A 22,561-nucleotide genomic window follows, 5' to 3' on the forward strand; every position below is an offset into this window, starting at 1 on the left:
ATGTCTGAAAATGTTAATTTTACTCTCACATTTAATTTCTTATGTGGCTGGGAGAACAGACACTACCTGTATGTCACATTTCTCTACTCCTACCCCTTTACCTATCATAATAGAATCTTCTTTCATACAGATATTTTTCCTCTCCATGCATCAATGGGAGGTAATTCCTGATTGGTCTAAGTCAATCCTGGTTATCCTATTACCTTTCCAATGACTGGCTTAGAAATAAACATGTGATAAACTTTTGGTGAACAAAACAGGAATAAATGTCTGTCAGCACTTCTGAATAAGAGACAGTCACATCTTCTTCTAGAGACTGCTGTTTCTGAATGTGATGCCTAGAACTACTGTGGACATCTTGTCATCAGAGAGAAACTAGCCTTAGTACAAAGTCAACAAGCTGAGGATGACACAGCAGAATTTCAGAAACATCAGGACTCTTGATTGTTATTTCTCCTTATTAAGCTGACAAATTTACCAACCCTGGTGATGCGCTATCTCTGAATTTCATATAATGTGAGATAATACATTCCCTTCTTATTAAAGCCACCTGGGTTGGTTTTTTCTGTTCCTTGCAGTCAAAAGCACCCTAATTAATACAACTGGGTATACTTTTAAAACTTTGAAGCATTAATATATCCATTGTCCACTAGCATCCACTGTTTTTGATTACTGAAGTGATATGAGAATCTATTTCCTATTTCCTTGTGAATAATGTGATTGATTTTTCCTCTTGCTGGGAGTGTTTATAGTATTTTCCATCATTCCCAGAGCAGTGAAATTTCATTAATGTGTCTTGGTTTGGATCTTTTCTCATGTATTCTGCTTAGCACTCATTGGGCCCTTTTAATTGAAGAATTTGATTCTGTAACTCAGAGAAAATGTATTCTATTATTTCTTTGATTATTTCCTTTGTATCTATTATAAGGATATTGGATCTTCTCAAATGATATCTATTATATTTTTACATATCTCTTACTGCCATCTTTTTGCACTAGGTTCTGAAAAATTTTCTCAACTTTATCTTCTTATTTATTCATTTGCAATTTATCGGTGTTCTTTCTGTTATTCAGACATTTTACTGCATTTTTAAAATGTCGACAATCCTATTTTTAATTTCTAAGAAGTCTTTCTGGTCTTCTAATTACATCTGTTTCATAGTAGTATGTCATTGTGTCATCTATGTGAAAATCTTTGAATTGCTTTTAATATCTCCATATCCTCTTAGGTGACTTCTTATTTATCTTAGTTTTTGTCTTTTATTATACTGATTTCCGTCAGAGACCGGTGGTCCTTAATTAACCATTTATATTTATTGATATTTATAGATAGCGTATGTAGCCCATATGAGTTTCCTTTGCAGTTAAGGTCTATTTGCTCTGACTGTGAGGGCACACTATAGCCTTTTTATGGAGGGGTCCTTCTCTTTGGTATGCCTGGGTAGAGAGCAGACAAGTAGATATGAAACCTCCACCACTGTCACAGAAAAGCAGTGGCTTAAATGTATTTCCCTCCTAGTCTAAGATGACTTTTCCATTTACCTTCTGGCTCTACCCCCAGGTTTCCATTTTATCCTTCAACTATTACTCTGCCTTTGCTCTCTTGCTCCAACTTCATACCTTGGGCTGTCCTTTAGCAAATCTTTCATGAGTTCAGAAAACAATTCTTAGAATTCAAACAGCTCTATACACATCTAAGAAAGAAGGGAGTTACTTAGACCAAATGTCCTGAGGACATTTTTTCCAGTTAACTGCCCATATTGCTACCTCAAAGCGCACTCTTATCCTCTATGTGTACCGGTTCCAAGCATGAAGCCTGTCTCAAGAAAGTCTCTCACCTCCAATACAATCCCCTATTTGAGTTCTAGGCTGTGGTTTCCTTATATTGCAGTCTTGAAATAATAGAATGCAAGTGCATTTAATTTCTATCTTCCAGAAAATTGATGAAATCTCTTGTCTACCCATAGCACTCCTTCCTGTTTTCAGAGCTGTCATCATGGATTCATTTCTTTCTACAAATCTTTAACTGTCATTGCAGTGGATTCTAGGAAGGCAGAGGAGACAAATGAATTACTCAAGTCTGCTATCTTGAACCAGAATTCATAATACATTTCTATTAACATGAATCAAAAATTTACTTCCATTTTTTGACAATGCGAGGGGTTTTAGAGTATCTGGGAAGTCCCTGAAATTGTATGCCAAATTTGATATGTATGTGCATATGTGCCTTTTTCTAGAGAAAACAGTCATAGTTTTCATCAGATTCTCAAGTGGTCTATAACCCAAAGCAGGTTAGGAAACCAAGGGGAAAATGAATAAGATAAACAACTGAGTGTTTCTGGTACAAATAAAATCCATATAATGTGGGGGCAATGGGTTAGAAGTAAAAATTGAAGTAATGAGTAAAAAAGAAATTTAATCTAGACTCAAAAGTATAAAGTCAAATACGTTTTTCTCAAATTAATTTTAACCAGAATTGATTTCTGTTGTGACCTACCCCTCAATTCTCTCCAAAGTCCAAAACTTAATCTGCTATTTCCAGGTAAACCCAGTCACTCCTGGGTAAAAGTATCATTTCAAGCTTAAACTTAATCAATTCAAAATATCATACCTCTATCATCCTTCTTGCCAGGGTTCTACCAAATATGGCTCAGGCATTTTGGCACATGGTGCCTGCCCTGGCCTCTATAACACTGCCTCCCTCCCACTTGATCTTTGCCATTGGTCTCTGTCCCCAACAAATCCTTCACTGATGTCCTTGGTCCTTGTGTTGGCCTCCAAGCATCAGGTCCAGAGGGGTCATCTGCAACCCTTTAGTCTCAACCACAAGTTCCTTTGGGTTCATTGGCTCACTTGCTCTCAATCTCTTCCTCCACCTCTCTCTGCTACTTCAAAACTATCTCGAAGACCAAGAGCTTCTGGTGCTGTCCTGTGCTACTCTAGTTTGAAAGTTAGACATGTGACCTGCCCTTTTGTACTTTTGCTGGTGCTGCACCATGATGACCCACAAAGAAACAGCGGGAATGGAAAGTGAGGTGGTGATGTCCTTACTCTTGGATTCACATCACTCCACTGATAGGATAATGAATCTCTTTCCATAATCCCACACCAATATAAGTCCTAGCACAGGTCCTCTGGTTCTTCCCCATCTCTAGTTTAGACCATGTTTAGCTAGTTTATAGAACAAGGTACTTTTGTTCTTCATCTACACTGCTATATTTTATTGATTCTAAAATATACATTTCTTTACATGTAGACACCTTAGATTTGATTAAATGATATTTTCGATCTGTTACTTATGGCATAATTTATGCCTTGTGTATTAGTTTGCTAGGGCTACCATAAACTGGGTGACCTAAACGACAGAAATTTATTATCTACAGTTCTGGAGGCTGAGGTCAGAGTATTGGCAAAGTTGGTTCCTTCTGAGGGCTTAGAAAAGGATCCGTTCCAGGACTCTCGCCTTGGCTTATAGATGGCTCCCTTCTCCCTTTGTCTCTTCACGTCATCTTCTCTCTAGGTGTCTCCGTGTCCAAATTTCCCCTTTTTAAAGGACACAAGGCTTATTGGATGAGAGTCCATCCTAAAGGCCTCATTTTAACTTGATTACCTCCATAAAGACCCTATTTCCAAATAAGGCCACATCCTCAGATACTGGTGTTTAAGACTTCTACATATGAATTTGGAGAGTGGGGCATAATTCAACCCATAATACCTTGATTCTTTCAAAGATTTGCTACTGATATTCAAATCCCAACTCTTACAAATCAAAAAGTCTTGCTAGTCTGTGCTATGAATTTAAAATGTATATATTTAAAAATCTCAATAGGTATCTTGACTGTTTTCTTTATCTTTACATTCCTGCTATAACAATCCAAATGCTCCTCAGGCAATGAATTAATAACAGAATAAGGGGAACATAGTGAAATTAAAGGGACAGGGAGGAAAGAAATCTCTATTAATATTTCGAAATTCTCTCCAACTGCATTAAATCAGCCCAGGGTGCCAAATTCACTAGGTCAAACCTGTAGCAATCTGTTACTTTCAGTAAATGCTTTATGAGTTGCTCAAAATTCTCCACTGAAGTACTTTCTAACAGTAGAGGAGTAGAAAAACACCCCAAGAATTTTAAGAAATAACCAAAAGCAGTTTACCAGAAGCATGAAATTTTTACATCTCCTGTTTAATCTTTTAATATCATGAGAATTTTATGTTGCCTTCCAAAATATTCCTTGACCCATATGTGACAATAGTTTCTACGAGGAAGAAAAATTCAAAACAATTTTCCCCCAGAGTTTCAAGTAACATCAGGAAGATGTACCCAGTGTATCCTATGATTTCATGTGCCCCTGGCACAATGCCCCATGTTTGAGAAGTACAGCTTTCAGGGAGGAAACAGGAAGTTCCACAGATAAAGGGGTTTTGTTTGTTTGCAGCAGAGGAGGATCTTCATTCTGGCACTGCCAGGAAGCCAGTCCTTTTCCCCTCAAAGGACAACATTTCCTGAAGAGCAGATACATGTTCCTTCCCAGCTGGTAGAGAGTCTGCGAGGTTGAGAGAAAAGGGCATGCCACAAAATTAACAATAGCGCTGCACTTGAGAAGGATGTGTAATGTACATCATAAGGAAAGAAAGGGACCAGGGGCAAATGGAGTGAGAGTTCAAGGAGAAGAAAAACCAAAACCCCGGCAAAGAGCAAAGAAGTTAGAAGAGTACACAGAGTATAAGCAAGAAAGCAGGAGATAAAGACAGAGATAGGAGAAAAATGAGTAAATCAGCATTCGTGGCAACAGTCAGCAAAGTCTGAAATGATGGTAGGCCAACACAGCATGAAGCAAGCTGGGTCAACCAAAAACATCTATATCCTAAATTCCATTAGGTACCTAAAACTACCACAAAGAAACAACTTCCTCTATTGCATGTCCAGTGATGCCACTCTGTTCTCTCACTCCCATTAGTTTATGTCTTATGACATCTATTTAAGTGAAGTTTCTGGGCACTGATGAAGCAGACATTGCCAGGTAGTTACTAGAATCACTGTATATTCTGTAAATCAATGATAAATGTAGGTCTGAAATTACTTAACCAAGCTTTGAATTAATGCAAGGCATTCACAAGCATTTTCCCTCAAATTTAATGAGTTGTAGAAAATTGCTCTTGCTTGGTTTTCAGTTGTGTCTCTTGAATTACACAGTATCAAATATGAGTAAGTACTGGGCCAGGTTCCTGTATAGTCTTGTCCAGAAAGGTGCCGTTCTGCTGATTTCATCTTTCCCTCTCTGCTCACATAAAGATGAGACGGCAAACACCTCTGTGACTGTCAGGTCTGGGTTGGCCTCCAAAAGTCCATGGCAGCCCCATGAAGCAGCAAAGCAGAGGGAGAAAGTGAGATCGCTTCCGCAGACCATACACAAGAATCTTGAGCTCATAGCCAATCGCATTAAAGCCCAAAGCACCACCACCAAAGCAAAGATATAAAACTGAACTCTACTATTTATAACAGGCCCAATTCTCAGTTCTCAAACTCAGGGATGTGAGGAATGCAACATTACTGTACTCTAATAATCTATATTGAAATCTTCCATTTGATAATTCCATGCAATTCAAAGTCTCTCCGCCAGCCCCTTCTCCTCAGTTACCTCTTAATTCCAGGGCCTTAATTCAGGGCCAGGTGCCTGAGACAGAGAGGTACCTGGTCCTCTGAGTTATCCTCCAGCCTCCAGCCTTTGCACACATCTTCTCTCTCCCCTCCAAGCTTGGATCACTGGTCTACTCACGAGGACCGCCTCTCCTAACCACAAGGCCTCCTCAGCTGCTCTCTAAGTCAACCTCCAAGTCTCCCCTGTCCCATTCAGGAACACTTCCCATGCCCCATGCTCAGCAAGGGCTCTGGGAAGTGCTTCGGGGGGCTTCTCTGCCTTCACAGGGCAGAGAGCCATTTCTACTTCAATGTTCCAGGGCCATATTGGTGATGGGAACCAGAATCATACTGCTCCCCTGGATTCTGCCTAAATACAGAGAGGCACAGATTCCCTCAGCTCTGCAGTTCCCCAACTTGTGAGGGGTTGCAGTCACTGCCCTTCAGGATTCAGCTCCAACACTGCTCAGCCTGCCTCCTCAGGGGCGATAGACAAACAGCTGTCTCTCTCCTTTCTCTTCTAACTCCTCCCTACCTCACCTAGGGCACCATTACTCCATTTCTAAGGAAAGGAAAGGTTGAAGGGTGCTAGAGGGGCCTTCTCTTACTCATCAGGCACCCTTCTAGGCCTGTTGTCTATGCACTGAGTCCTCTGGTGCCCCCAAGAGGACCAGGCTTTGGAAAAATCAAAAATCAAGCACTGATTTCTACGTCACTTGTCACTTGAGACAATGAATGTGGAATGTCCTAGCTGCAAGGAGAAAGAGGGAAGATATGCCATTACTAAAAGGAACTAGGTAAACAAAAACCTCGGTGACTAACTGGAAATAGCATCCTGCCGCGTTCCCCATCGTCCTTCAGCTTCCTACACACTATAGCCATGTCTGCTTTGCTTTCATGCTCTGTCCCTTTTGGGCTTCTCCGATCCGAAATCCTTAGAAAAACATCAAATAATTAAATGCTGTGACTGCTGGTCGCACCGGGCCTGGAGGAAAGGGCAAAGGGGGCTTTTGGCTAGTCACGTAGGGGTGAAACAACATGAACAGTTCAAGGAAGAGCAAGTGACAGGATGTGGTTAAGAGGTAGGCAGCAAGTATCCCATTTATGTTTTTAAAAAAGACTACTTGTATATGGACATACAGATGTGAACAAATGTACAGAAAAAAATTGGGGGAGGGCAGTGGAATTAGAAAGGAGACATCTATGTTTTTCTCTGTATGTTCTATTATCTCCAATGAGAATGTATCTGTGCTCCACAGAAAAATGAAAGGCAGGATGTACGTGAAAGATGAGCAGCAGATAAAGATGGATAGGCAAGAAATATGAAAGAAAAGTCTTCATTAGGAGTTTGATCCTTATCATGAAGCTGGTAAAACACAGACAGAATTTAACAGTCTTAATTAGTATCTTTCAATTATCAACACGTATTTGTTGTAGAAAATTTTGAAAACATAGAGAAATATAAAAATGAAAATCATTAGAATCCCACTCTCAAGAGAGAGCCAGTATTTTGACTTATGTGGGATCATTCTGTGTAAATAACTTCATTTTGCTTTTGTGTAATTTTTATTTTCATTGCTTTTCTGCTTACAAAAGTCTGCTTTTAAAAATTCAGAAAGTGAAATTTCTCATAATATCACCATCATAGTTAATAGTTTGGTGTATATTTTCCAATGAAATATATATACTACATGTTACACTACGCGAATGTTTATCAACCTACTCTTTTCATTTAGCAATCAATCTCTCCTGGCCATCTGATTTTTTTCAGTTAATATAGATCAACCTCATTCTTTCTACCAGACATAGTATATGTTATTATACAAGATGTATCTTACCTAACTAGTGCCCTATTAATAGATATTTAAAATAAACATTAAAATAGCCATAAAAATAATTTAAGTTTTAATTATTATCAAGTGTCTTAATAGAAATTTTATCCTGATTGAGACATATATAATTATATATCACATATATTAGTGTTACATAAAATTATGTATAGTTATATATAATATCTATATTTATAACTACCTATAATATATATAATTTTATACTTATGTAAATATTTTGTGAGATAAAATTCTTGGAAATTGATCGTTAGGTCAACTAGAATGCACATTTCAAATTTTAAAGGATGTTGCCAAACTCCTCTAAAAATGCTGTAGAAATAGACTGTTCCAACTACAAGGTATAAGCATTCTCTTGACAAACCTTTGGAACATTTGGTATTATCCATTTTTTAATATTTCATTCTAGATTGGCAATACCTAATATATTATTTTATGAATATTTTCCTCAGGTTGACATTTACCTTTTGATTTAATTAATTTTAATTATGCTTTTCAAGGAAATTTTTAATATTATGCAGTTCAATTTATACTTCCAAGATTTTAAAATGTTGACCCATATTTAATTGTAGAATTTTCATTTTTATACTTCAATAGTGAATATGGCTGTAACTTACTTTGGTTTAAGAACTGAAGTAAAGATCTAGATTTTTTTTTTTTAATAAAAACTTTAATGAAGTTTAAGGTACAGAGAAGTATACAAAGCATAAATGTACAGGTTGACGAATTTTCACAAAGTGAACTCCCCCGTCTACCACATCGTCCAGTGCAAGAAATAGAACACGACCCACACTCCAGACATCCCCTTAAGTTCCCCTCGCAGGCATTACCTCCTTCAGGTAACCACTATTCCTGATTTGTATCACCACATATTAGTTCTATCTGTTTTGGTGTCTGGCTTCTTTTTCCCAGCAATATACTTGTGAAAGTCACCCACATTTTTTGCATACAGTTATAGGTTAATTATTCACATTTCTGTATGACTATATCACAATTTCTTTATCCATTCTACTGCCTTTGGACATTTCAGTTGCTTCCGGTTTGAGACTATTATGAATAATATGCTATAAACATTCTTATACAGGTTTTTGGTAACTACATATACACATTTCCGTTAGGTATATGCCTAGGAGTGGAATTTGGGGTACAGAGTGTTCAACTTTAGTAGATACTACTGAACAGTTTTCCAAAGTGGTTGTATAAGCTTACACACCCACTGACAAGATATGAGAGTCCAACTGTCCCATGTCCTTGCTAACTTGGTGCTGGCAAGAACGGCTTTTTAATTTTAGCCATTCTGGCAGCTATGTAAAGATACTTATTGTAGTTTTTTTCATTTTTCTGAGAACTAGTTGAGTGCCTTTTAATATATTCATTGACCATTCAAACACCTTCTGTATGAAGTGTTTATTCGAGTTTTTTTGTCCATGTTTTCTATTGGACTACTTGCCTTTCTCTCATTAATTTCTAGTTTCTTATGTTACTTCTATTCTTGTTTTTTCATGCTCCTAATTGGGTCTTTTGATGATCAGAAGTTCTTGATTTCAATCTAATCTAGTTAATCAATATTTTCCTTTATAGTTAGTGCTTTGTGCCTTGTTTAAGAAATGTTTGCCTATTCTAAAATTACACAGATATTTTCCTGTTTTCTTCTAAGAGCTTTATTGTCTTACCTATCATATTTATATTTATAGTGCAGCTGGAACTATTTTTGGAAATGGTTTAAGGACAGGGTCAAGATGCATTTTTTGCCTATGAATATTAAATTAAACCAGCACTTTTTATTGAAAAGACATCCTTTCTCTACTGCATTTCCAGTGCCACCTTTATTACAAATCAGGTGATCACATGAGGATCTCTTCCTAATCTCTTGAATCTGTTCCATTGAGCCATTGGCTTATTCTGGCACAAATACCACACTCTCTAGATATCTGATAATAGAAGTTCTCCCAGCTTTGTTCTTATTCTTCACAATTGTCTTGGCTTATTTTGGCCCTTTTCCTTTCCATATAAATTTTATGATCAGTTCGTTAATGTCCATTTTAAAAGCCTGTTGAAATTTTGAATGGTTTGTATAACTTACAGATAAATTTCGAGGAAAAAGACATCTTTATAATATTGAGCCATTCCATCTATGAACATGGTATATCTCTCCTTCCACTTAAATCTTAATTTCTCTCAATATGTCTTCTTGGTTTCAGTGTACATCTTGTACATCTTTATATTTATTCCTATAAATTTGATGTTTTTTTGAGGCAATTGTAAATAGTATACTTTAAAAATTTTTTTCTATTTTTTTTTGTTGTCGCTAGGTGTACAATTGATTTTTATATATTGACCTTGTGTCCAGCAGCCTTGCTTAATTTACTTATTAATTCCAAAAGTTTATCTATAGATTCTTATGGATTTTCTAAATACACAATCATGTTATCCCCTAATAAGCACAATTTTATTTCTTACTTTCCAATCCATATGCTTTTTATTTCTTTCTCTGGCCTTGCTGCAACAGCTAGAACTTTTAACATAATGTGAAATAGAAGTTGCGATAGCAGACATCTCAAAGAGAAGGCTTTCAACACTTAACCATTAAGGATGATGGTTGCTTTAGCTTATTTGTGGGTACTCGTTATCCAATTAAGGAATTTCCTTTGCTAAGGCTTTTTTAAAATCATGAATCAATGTTAAATTTTATCAAATTTTTTTCTGCATCTGCTACAATGATTGTATATTTTTCACTTTTTTCTATTACTGTGGGGAATTATCTTGACTTATTTTCAAATGTTAAATTACTCGAATTCCTGAAAATTATCCCACTTGGTTATGATGTATTATCATTTTTAGGTATTGTTGAATTCATTTTGATTATATTTGGTTTAGGATTTCTCTATCTATGTCTACAAGAGAGTTTGGTTTTTAATTTTCTTTTCTTATAATGTCTTTGTCAGGTTTTGGTATAAAGGTTTTTCTTGAGAACAAGCTGGGGTATGTTACTTCTTTTTCTATCCCTAAAAGAATGTGTAAGATTGATGTTATTACTTCTTTTAAATGTTTGGAAAACTTTACTGAAGAGACCATCTAGGCCTGGATAGTTTGTTTGCTTGTTTACATATTTGTTCGGTGGTAAGATCTTTAATAAAAAGTTCAATTATTTAATAGATATAGCTTTATTCAGATTTTCTATTTCTTCTTGTGTTAGTTTTAGTATGTCAGGTTTTTAAAGGAATTTTTTATTTCATCTAAATTGTCAAATACGATCTCGGAAGCTAAGCAGGGTCAGGCCTGGTTAGAACCTGGATGGGAGACCACCTAGGAATACCAGGTGCTGTAGACATTAAAAAAATAATAAAATAAATTATCAAATACGTTGGCATAAAACTGTCTATAATATCTTTTTATTAATAATCCACTTTATCCTTAAATGTCTAACTACTTATCTCAAAAACACCTGTTGAATAATAAATCCTTTATAAAATATGATATGCTACCTCTATCACACATGAATTTCATTCAATCAGTCACTCAAAAAATATGTTCTGCCTCAAACTATGATCCAGGAACTACTCCAATGCTAGGACTATAGCATTAAATAAGACAACATACATGCTTCGTGAAGTTTACATTTAGTGAAGAAAACAGACAATAAACAAGATAGTGATAAGCATTATGAAGAATAAGGCAGGGTAAAAGTCTGAGGAGGAGGAAGGGGGAAAACTATTTTAAATACAATAGTCGTAGGCCACTTTCAGGAAATCTTATTTAATCAGAAACCTGAGAGATGCAAGAGAATGTGCCATAAAAGACCAGAAAGAAGAAGTGCAAAGACCCCAAGGTAAAAACATACTTGGCAGGTTCCAACAAACAAGGAGGCCAGTGTGACTGCAACAAAGTGATTGAGAGGGAGAGAAACAGAAAATGTATTTAGAAATCCAGGTAGGGGCCAGACTGTACAGGGTCCTACAGACTCTGGCAATAATTTGTGATATTCTGAGTATAATGGGAAACACTGGTTTTGAGCAGGCAGGTAACTGATCTCATTTATGTTTTAAAAGACTTTTCTAACTAATGTGTGTAGAATAGACTGTAAGGGGTGGGGGAAAGTACAGATATCTGGTAGGAGGCTGTTTCAATAATCCAAACAAAGATGGTTATGGCTTAGACTATGGTGGGAACAGTGGAAGTAAGGAGAAGGGGTCAGATCCAGGCTGTTTCAGAGGTAGAGTCGAAAGACTTTGAAGAGGACTTGCTGATGGCCTACATGTGGGAGTTATAGAAAAGAGAAGACTCAGAGATACCTCTGAGGATTTGGGCCTGAACAACCGGGTAGATGGTAGTGTCATTTTTTGAGTCTGAGAATATAGGGAAAGGAGCAGATTTGGGGTAAGGGAGGTTGCTATTCTACAAATACAGCAGCTTGCCTATGTGATTCTTTATACAACCCGTCTTCTTTTGCTTCTCTGAACCAAATCCAAAAGGGTTTCTTCCACCAGCTGTACATCCAGGTCCACAACCATTTCTGCAAGCAAGGGATACAGCTTTTTCACATTGGGGTGCACTTTTCACCTTAAATAACACAACTTTTCTGGTGCTCTCTCGCCACATCTGTGTTGTTTCTCTTCATTTCTTCCCACATGGTTTCTACCTGATCTCATTTCTTTGGGACAGTCTTTACAAACATTTTGAAGTCTATGGATTAAATTTCTCTCCTAATTTTGCTAGAAATGGAGTTTGCAGTTTTCATTATTATCTTTTCACTTTTCTTATTGCTTCTGAATGTTTTCCATGAAGAGAAAATGCTAACTAATGCAACAATGTTTATACTCAAGGGTTGAAATTACCTTGATTTCTCCCTTTTTCTCACATCTAATACCAAATACATAATCAAGTCCTGTCAACACTACCTTTAAAATATATTCAGAACTTGTCCACTTCTCACCACCTCCATCATTACTCTAGTTGAGTCACCAGTGTATTTTATCTGGACTATTACATAGCTTCCTAATTAGTTGTCCTGCATATACCTTAGCCACCTTATAGTCTAATCTCCATACAGCATTTACATTTTGTAAAACAAATATATGCCAGATCACGTCACCTGTGCTTAAAAGCTTCTAATGGCTTCCTATCCCACTAGAATAAAATCCAAAGTCTTTAACATAACTGTGAGGTGCTACATTCCCTCCACCTGCCCCTATTCCATTACTCATTGCATTCCAGCCACAATATCCTTTTTGTTATTCTTTAAACAGTTCAAGAATATTCCCACCTCGGGAACTTTGCACTTGCTAAATGCTCTGTAGGGAATGCTCCACCCCTAGGTTTCCTCATGACTCTCACTTCATTCACATCTCTGTTCAACTATTAATCAAGAAGTGTTCCTTCAAAAACTTCTCTAACATAACATCACTACCCTATACATCCACTCTGTGTGTCCTTCCCCAGTTTTTCTTCTTGGCACTTTCATTGCCTTACATATTTTATTTTTATTCCCTTTTTTTTGTTTAGAGTTGTCTGATTTTCCCTACCAAAATATAAGCTCAGTGAAAGCAGAAACTTTGTCTGCTTTTGTTCACTGATGTATCACAGCATCTAAACAGTACCTAGCATTAAAGTAAGCACACAATAAATGTCACTGAATGAATGCTATGGCTATAGAGAAACCTAATTGTAGGAAGTACAGAAGAAGTAGGGACCAGGCAGCTCTGCCCTCTCTGCTGCCATGTGGTCTGTCACCTACCTGCTATCCATCTTCTTTGCTCATTCAGCCACCTTTCTGTCATCGTCACCTTCAGCCTGAGTCTAAGGCCCTTCCCGCCTAAGGCTCCTCACCTCACTGTTTCAATGTCCAAATCCCAAATATCTAATTGGTCTGCCTTAGTCCTAGAACCCATTGAGAGTCCAATTAGCCATTGCTGACAGCTAAAAGTGGGTAATGTGGATTTGTCTGTTCACACGCCAACTAGAGAACTAGAGTCTCCAGAGTGTCTACAAAGGGGAAAATGCTGGAGATCTTTAATTCAAATACAGAATAAGCCTCCACGTATACATCCCTAATATTGGCAGAGAGAATGTGCATAATTTCTATGAAGGTACCTCTAACTTGAATGCCTTCAGAGTCCTGCTGGCAATTCGCACACGTGAGTGAAGAGGATGGGATGGTAAAGATGGCAAATGAAGGACTCTGCAATACCCACAGGGGGCTCAGTGTTGCATGGCCTTATAACGGTACAAGTGAAGCCAAGAAATTTGGAAATTTGGAAATTTTAATGTGAAATCTCCCACTTTTTAAATGATGACAACTAATACAATTTTTTAAAAAAATAAAACACTGTGCAGATCAAATATAACAACACATCTGCTGACCAAATTTGGCTCGGGGCTACCCATGTGCGATTCTGTTTTATACAAGTCAGCTCAAAAACAGGACACGGGTAATTTATCACACTCAAAAGCAATGTTTCCCAGGGCGCTCGATGCGAAGATTTCATTAGCTGGAGCAACCAGAACTCCCAGTCCCCTTTCACAGCACCTGCCCAAAGCTTCTCTATCAATCCCAGTGCAAACTCTAACCAGCTTTTAACCATGAGAGACAAGCATTACTGGAAAGCATTTGAGCTTTAGAATCAAACAAATCTGGGTTAAAAACCAATGCTACATCTGAGCATTCCGTAACCTTCCTAAACCTCAGTTTCCTCATCTGCAAAATGGAAATACAGCAGGTCCTTCAATACCATAGTTGTTTTGTTATAATGCAGATGGCCGCGGGGGGGGGGGGGGGGGACGGGGGTTGGGGGGGAATGATTCCCAGCCAGGGCTGCTGCCTGTATGGAATTGCCACATTCTCCTCGCATCTGTGTGGGGGTTCTCTGGGGACTCCAGTTTCCTCTCAAAGATGTTCAAATTGGGTGAACTGGCATGTCTACATTGTCCTCATCTGAGTGAGTGCGTGTGTGTGCTCATGTGCGCACGCATGTGCACAGCATGCTCACCCTAGGATGGAAGAGCATCTTGTCCAGTGTGGAATTTTGCTTTTCTCCCTAAGCTGCCAGGATAGGCTCCAGTCACCCGCAACCTTGAACTGGAATAAGCAACTTAGAAAATAATCATCTTACCTGTTTTTATTAATCTTTCTTAAGTATAAATATAGCTCGTATTTATTTCAGTGTTTAATATTAGAAGTGTTCTGGGTCTTTATGCAGAAATTTGGTAATATTTTTGTGACTAGAAGGATGCTTTAGGAACTTAACTCTTGTTTATATCAATTCGCCTATGGCAAAACTGGTTTCATAATTCATCATTTCTCTTAAAGTCAACGTTTCCAAGAACCTCTCGATGACGGTAGGTGAGGACTTGCCGTACTAATTCCTAAGTAGAAGGGTTCTAAGGAATAGAGTTAATATAAGTAAAGTGCCTGGCACATAAGAGAGGCACAGAGTAGAGAACTATTATTGACAAATGAGGAGCTGCCCTCCCCAAAGAAAGACATGATACTTGAAAATCTATGATTATGACACAGGATGTTTATAATATGCTAATGCCACCTAAACCTCTCTGTAGAACAAGGAGAGGATGAAAATGCATTTAATAAATAAAATATGAATGGTAAGTGCAGCCATTCAGGGGCCCAGGTCTTCGTGCAGTTGCTTGTGAAATTAGTCCAAAAAGTCTACGTTTGTAGAAACTAGCATTCCTTCAAATTCATAGACATCAATTACCTGATAATTCCAAAACTCTCTCAACTTTTGAAACCACATTTTTGTATGCATATTACAACACAACGCTGAGTCAAGAAAACACATGCCAATTCTCCAATGGCCTAAAAAATGTTAGTTCTATAGCTCAAGGACACACAGGTGGGAAAAGAAAGCCCAATTTGAAAACTTTGAACTCCAGGGTCGTCTCCATAAGGTGTAGCCTGCCAGTGCCTGCAACAGGACAGCCCTACTTCCACTAGTGGACGCGGGGGAGCAACTGCTGCAAAAGAGAATCCACAACCACTGGAAATACTGCCTCTCTCACCCACCCCTGCCCTGCCCTGGGCTCTCCAGGGAGGAGGCAATCAGTGAAGGCCCATCAGGCCCACACCAGGGGGCTACACAGAACACTTGGCTTCACACCACACAGCACACACCTGGAAGGTTATGAAACAGGAAAGGGGTCATCCTAAAAGGAAATATGCAAAGGATGCTCCCTCCTAGAATTGACAAGACTCTTGGCTTCAGAACCCAGAAATACATTTCTACCAGCAGAGAACTCTATGTAGGTTTCTCCACCCATGAGACTTAAAAAAGAAGGAAATTTATCTCGAATCACTACTACTTTCCCACCAAGAAGAGTTGGGTCCCCCTTCTCAGATCTGCCTGGGCCTGTTCCTATTTCTCAGGCGCTCGTAGCTATTATAATCATGCACGTCTATTATCAGCTTTTCTCCAGGGAGACTCAAGCACCAGAAAATCACTTTTCTCCTTCACTGCCAAGCCTCTCCTAGTAGGCAGGTAATCAGTAATTATTTAAGCTAATTTCTAGATTTAAAAAGGGAGGAGAATGTCTAAGATGAGTGGGGTACAGATCAAGATCAGCAGGGAGTTGACATTCATTGCCATTGGGAATTGGGTAAATAAAGGTTCGTTATACTCTTTTCTCAATTTTTGTATATATTTGAAATTTTTCAAAAAAAAAAAAAAGCTTTTAAAGAAGAGTCAGGAAGAACACAGATACAACTTGAAAACAAAACTGGTATTCTTCACTCTCTACTCTTTGACTAGATACAGAAGAATCTAGAAGTGCTCAGATCAACAGCCTAGAGGGTTCATTCACTCCCAGAGCAGAGATTGTGTCTTCTAAGCCAAGGGTTCCCAAGACCAGTACTGGTCTGTGGACTGTTAAGGCCTGGGCCACACAGCAGGAGGTGAGTAGCAGGCAAGGGAGAAAAGCTTCATCTGCATTTGCAGCCGCTCCCCAGTGCTAGTAGCATCACTGCCTGCCTCAGCTCTACCTCAGATCATCGAGCATTAGATTCTCAGAGAAGTACCAGTCCCTGATGCCATAAAGGTTGGGGACTGCTCTTCAAAGCACAACATGCAGTGTCCCCAACAAAATCACCTTTGAAAAATTCCATAGAACTTTCAAAATTATTCTGGCAGGACCAAGCTTCTCTTCTTGGCCTATAAACCCTCTGCCTCCACAAATTACCCATACAGCCTCGTCCCACTACAAAGGGCCTCTACTTCCTGTTCCAAACTACTGTGTTGAGCAATCCAGTTACTAAAATAGCTCCTGGGTGGCAGACAAATGCTTGTGTTACAGCAACTTGTTTCGTTTGTTCTCCCTCCTGGATGCCAGAAGTGAGGGTGCTGTTATCATTTTCAAGAAGTCAAGGAACATTTTATATTTCCTTCTTCTTCCTCTTCCCTTTGACTTAATATTTTTATCATCCAAAGTGGAATTTTTTTCAACCTCAACACTATTGTGCATCGTACAATGTTCAGAAGCTTCCCTAGTCTCTACCCATCAGATGCTGGTAGTACCTACCCCACCCCTGGTGGTAAAAACCAACAAATTCTCCCGACATTGCCCAACGTTCTCTAGGGGGCAAAACTGCCCCTGGTTGAGAACCACTGGCCTAAAAAATTTTGAAAAACCAAGACCAATATTGTCCTGGCAAAAAAAAAAAAAAGAAAAGAAATTATACAGTTTATTTCCACACATGCTATTTCACAATATATTTCAACTTATAAATACAAAAATATTAATAGTTAAGAAAAGGTACACCTAAGCCAGGAACACATAAAATAGCAAGAGAAAAATGAACTTGTAATTCTTGTAACAATTTTTTCTGTCCTGTGTACATTTCATTTGTTTCCTCCAAACTATCCTGTTTTCCTGTCAATGGGTAATCCTTTCAGCCCAAGCCCTCTTTGAAGTGCCACACAATCTATTGAAAGGAAAAATGTCTTATGACTCTGTGATCATTCCCCATGACGTATGCTGGCTCTCCAGTGCATATTTAACAGATGTCACTGGAGAATAGGATCCCCCAAAAGATTTCCCAACAAAATCAGGAAAAAAAGCATCATCTATGTGTCCTCCTCGTACAACTTCAATTAACGCCAGATTCCCAATGTGACCACGAAGCTCAACATCTGGCTAAGGGAGCCACTGTAAGACATTGCAACACCCAAGGGTAAACACTGTCATATTTCTTCATTAGGGAGAAGGAGTTTCCCACTATATTTAAATGGGGCAACCCCTTCTTAAGAAGAAAGAAAAGCTGTCTCATGATCTGCAAAGGGTTTACATTAGCCACAGCCTATTATCAGCTCTAGAGGATATACATACATAACTGTCTCTCCCTGTCACCCCACCAGACCTTTCAGCTCCACCTCACCCACTGCCCACCTCACCCCAGGGAGATGCTGACTTGTTCCTCCTCTCTGATGCTGACAGGCACTGGGTGCTGGGGAGTCTACCTTCTGAGGCCCATTCCTTCCTCTGTATTCCCATGCTACTGTCTATCTCAGTCTGAATCACTTCAATCCTAGATTCTGGTCAAGGCCTCCTACTTGGTCTCCCTGGTTTAGTCACATTGATGTGAAACCCAGGTTCCCAGGTTTCACATCAATGAGGATCTCTCAAGAGTACAAGCCAGGTGGGCACAGAATCCTTCTGCAGTTTCCCATTCCCGGTAATGGATACAATCCCAGCTTGTTTGGTGCACAGATTTGTGAAGCGCACCAAATGTTTGGTCCAAGAGGTGTCCCTGATAGAGTAGGATGAGCTCTGAGTGGGACAGATACACAAGTGTCAGCGATTTATCCAATGGAGAGATGGTAGAAGGAGAAAGAGGAGAAGGGTGTTAAACTCAATGACCTTAAATTGTCATTTCAGCCCCGACTTGCCATGTTCTGGGAACTCCTGGGTCAGCTACTCAGGTCCTGCCATGGTCTGACCCCTAGCCTCCTGCAAAGTGATGCCAAGCAGTCCCCTACAAATGTTCCTCAGGTAGTCCTACACATGGTTACCCCATTTCTATAGGATGACTTCTTTTTTGGTTGTCTTTTTTTTTTTTTAAAGGAACACTGCTGGTGGCAACAGTACAAAACAACACTGAAGTGTTTATAAGATGAAGTCTCTCACTATTGCACTTCCAAGATAGCATAGTGTTTGCATGGCTTCCAGTTCTTCTCCATGACACATACACACCCTATTCTTTTGACACTTGATCTTAAACTTTGCTTCAGGGAGGACATTTAATTCTTACATGCATTGACTCATCTCTCCAGCTCTCCAGGAGGTTATCAAGGCTAGTTAGTTGATCTGTTTCGATTGCTGTTAATCCACCAACAAGGAAATGGAAGGCAGGGAGATCAGGTATCTTGCTCAAAATCACAGATTAGCTGGTGGCAGAGTTAAGACCAGAACAAAAACTCCTAACCCAGTGTTTGTTATTACTCTGTAACATGCTCTTCTCCTCCCCACAGTGCAGAATGCAATGCCGAACATACAGAAGGTAGAAATAAAATACCTACTGAAAGAATAATCTACAGAGCAAGATAGCATGGTGGTTAAGGATTTGAACTCAACTCTGGCTGCCTTGGTTCGAGTCTAGCTGTCATTTATTTAACCTGGTCAAGCAGCTGGGTGTCAATTTCATCATCTGAAATGTGAGGTGATTATACTACCTTCCTTATAGGATTGTTAGGAAAACTAGATAATATCTGTAAAGCACCAAAATCAGTGTCTGGTACAGTCACTAATAAAATCACCCATCATGGCTCTAATATAACCGCCCCCCACCCAATACAATAAATATCATCCTTCTTAAAACTTAGGCTGGCAAATTAAAACTAAATTTTGTTAGCTCTGAACTTTGTCCAAAAAGAAATCAGCATGGGGAAAAAACTATTAGGATGTTAGTCCAAAAAATATGTAAGTGACACAGTGACTCAAACCATCACTCCAGGGAAGGATGACCTCATAATGACCTCATAGATCAAAAGCACTGCAACACCTACTGCCCCAAAGAATAAAAAACCTTAACAGCCTCTAGCAGTAATTATCTAAGTAAAGCAGGCTGCAAATCTGTTGAGAACTGTTTTTTCCATGATAATATTTCTAGTAAATTGCTGCTTCTATACTAAAAGTACCACTGTTGCAGAACTGGCATACTAATAGAAAGATTATTATAGAAACAATATTAAAATGAATTACATATTATTAAAGATGCAACACTATAACAGTTCCTGATTGCAGGAGAGTTCAAGCTGCATTGCTTAATGGGTGGATAAAAGTGCTAAGTAAGCCCACTCTTTGAGGATGTCCCCAGGCAAGTTAGTCAACTACAGGCAGCAAGAGGTCTGTGGACTAGATGAGGAACCAGTAACGTCAACAACCCAGTTGGATAGTCCTCCAGGGAAGATAGGGAGTGAAAAGAAAGAGGAAAGGTTTTCTGCACAGGATGGGTAAGTTGGTAATGCAGACAAGTATCCAAACAGACAAGCATCCAAAGTTATTTGAACCTCGGTTTTTTTTTTTTTCCTCAACTGCATCTTGAGAAACACTTGTAATTTCTCCTTTACTTAAGTGAAGAAAACCTAATAACCCACCGTAGACTGAAGACCCTTTTTACATAAGCAGAGGCAGAGAAAAACCTTGTCATTGTGACCAAAGTCTTTTCAGGCAACCAGAAGACACTAAATAGCTCTCCCAGCAGCATCTTGGCCAAAAGCATCTCTCACGGCAAACAACCTAAAGCTCTCTTTGGTTCTTACAGAGTTGCTAGAATTAAAGGCATTAGCCATGCGTTTCGGGATCTATTTTGCTTTCCCACCTTGTTAATTAACTAATCAGGGATGGCAAAGCACCTCACAAATATAAAGTGTCAGGGAAACGTTAAGTAAATTCGCCTACCTGATCTAAATGTCAATGCTAAATTAGGAATAGAGAAGAGCAGGAGGCTGAGCTGTCCCCGGACTGCTGCAGTCCAGGTGCCAGGACACGATAACGTAGAGGCGGCGAGACCCATGTGCCCTGCAGTAGCCTCAGGGCCCGGAGAAGGGCTCTTGGCAAGACTTCTAGAAAGAAAACCTGGAACAGGGCCACCCCGGGGCAAAGGCAACGCTGCTCGCGAGGCGCATCCTCGCTGCTCAGAATCCATCTCACCGCATCACTCGGGATGTCAACAAACCCGGACCACAAAGTGAAACTTTCCGGGGCCTCAGTCTCGCGCTAGGTCTCTGCCCTCTGCCTGGGAGCGCGTTGCGAGCACAGGTGTGGGGCCAGGAATGGGGAGGGGACCTCCGCCTCCAGCCACAGCGATTGTGTAATCGGCCCGGGAGGGGGAGCTCGGGACCAGCCCCACACTGGGATACAGAGGAGCGGCCAGGGTACCTGGGATGCAGGCGCGGCGCCTGGTGGTGTGGGGGGGATGGGAAGACTGTCGTCCCGCCCCCCGGGACCGCCCCCGGGAGGCAAAGGGAGCCGCGGGGCTGACACAGCCCTGAGGGGGCGCCCGCGCTTCGGAACGATACCGAGGAGGAGAAGCAATGTCTCAGCAGCACGACCAGCCTTACCTGAGCGCCGGGCCAGCACAGCGGGAAGCAGCTCGGGATGCTTGGGTGGCGGGCAGCGGGCGACAGCGTTGGCAACCACCCGGGCCACAGCGTGTAAGGAACCGCGGTGGCGACGGCGGGCGCGGGACTGACAGCCCCAGGCTCCGCCTCCAGGCCCCGGGCCCCGCCCCCTCCGCGGCTGTGCAGCTGGCCCCGCCTCCTCCGCCCACCGCCGGGGTCAAGCTGGGTCCACGGCCGGGAGGGCGGGGGCGCTCGCTTCCGATTGGCCCTGTAAATACCCGCCCCGCCCACTCCCCGCCCACTCCTTGGCAAAGGAGCGGCGCGTGCGCGGTGCTGTGACCAGCGACGTACAACGCTGAGCGCTGGGTTTCGCGGTGTCGGACCGCGGATAATAAGCGTCGTTCCTTATGCTTGACGGCTGGGCCCCGGAATGACCTGAGGAACCAGAATCACACTCCGACTCCATGGTGAATGAATCTACAGGAGAAAACCAAATCGGAATGGGCCAAACTCTAACCAGAAGAGACCCCGAAACTATGAACTGCAGCAGAAAACGAGCCACCAGCTTGGACGCATCCACAGCGGATCTATGGGTGTTTTATCCACGCATAGGATTCGCTCCCTGGTCAGCAAGTGTGTTGCATGTGCAGAGGTAGTAGTTATGCAGTGAAGTTAGGACGTTAGGGTTGTACCAACAGAGAAAGTGAGTGATGCTGAAGAAAGTGGCCCTTATCCAGCCCCTCCCTCCTCCTCCTCTACCCCTCCCTGTCTCTCCCCGCCCTTTTGCTGGTTCTCAGGTACCCTCAGCTTGTAAACAATCTCAAGTCTCTCCAAATTGAGACCCAGCAATTCCACCCCTAAGTATATACTTGTAGAATTGGAAACATATCTAAACAAAGACTTGTACACAAGTGTTAATAGCATATTCATAATGGCCAAATAATGGAAACAGTTGAAATGTTCATCATTTGATGAATGTATAAACAAATTACAGTTTATCCATACAATCAAATATTAGTGGATGGTTAAAAAAAAAAAAGTAAAGTACTGCTACACGCTATTAATGGATAAACGTTGAAAACTAAGTGAAAGAAGCCAGACACAAAAGACCGCATAATGTATAAGTAATGCATTTAAATCAAATGTCCAGAACAGGCAAATCCAGAGTTGAAAAGTAGATTAGTGGTTGCTGGGTCTAGAGGAACAGGAAAATGGAGAGTGAATGCTAATGGGCATGGGGTTTCTTTGTCTGATTGGGGGGAGTGGAAAATATTCTGGAATTAGATAGGAGTGGTAATTGCACAGCTTTGTTAATATGCTAAAAGCCACTGAATAATATACTTTAAGGAGGAATTTTATGGTGTGTGAATTATACCTCAACTTAAAAAAAAGACCTCAAACAACCAAAAAATAAATAAATAAATAACCGCCAAACTCCCTGAACATTGTAACTACTTCCAGCTACTATACAGTTTCCCAGCCCTTCTCATCCAAGATTCTTACATGGGT

At 40.2% G+C, this 22,561-nt stretch overlaps 1 protein-coding gene across 2 annotated transcripts in view; it reads right to left on the reverse strand.

Annotated features, from left to right (window-relative positions):
- HIVEP3 (HIVEP zinc finger 3) overlaps positions 1-21,187 on the reverse strand; it is a 432,406-nt gene extending 411,219 nt beyond the window's left edge. For both annotated transcript variants that reach the window (XM_036232703.1, XM_036232685.1), the window contains exon 1: positions 21,053-21,187. The gene's annotated coding sequence lies outside the window, so the exon portion shown is untranslated. The remainder of the gene's footprint in view (positions 1-21,052) is intronic.
- Positions 21,188-22,561: the final 1,374 nt, after the last annotated feature.

The sequence above is a fragment of the Rousettus aegyptiacus genome, unplaced genomic scaffold (genome assembly GCF_014176215.1).
Source record: "Rousettus aegyptiacus isolate mRouAeg1 unplaced genomic scaffold, mRouAeg1.p scaffold_m13_p_1, whole genome shotgun sequence".
Classification (NCBI taxonomy): Eukaryota; Metazoa; Chordata; class Mammalia; order Chiroptera; family Pteropodidae; genus Rousettus; species Rousettus aegyptiacus.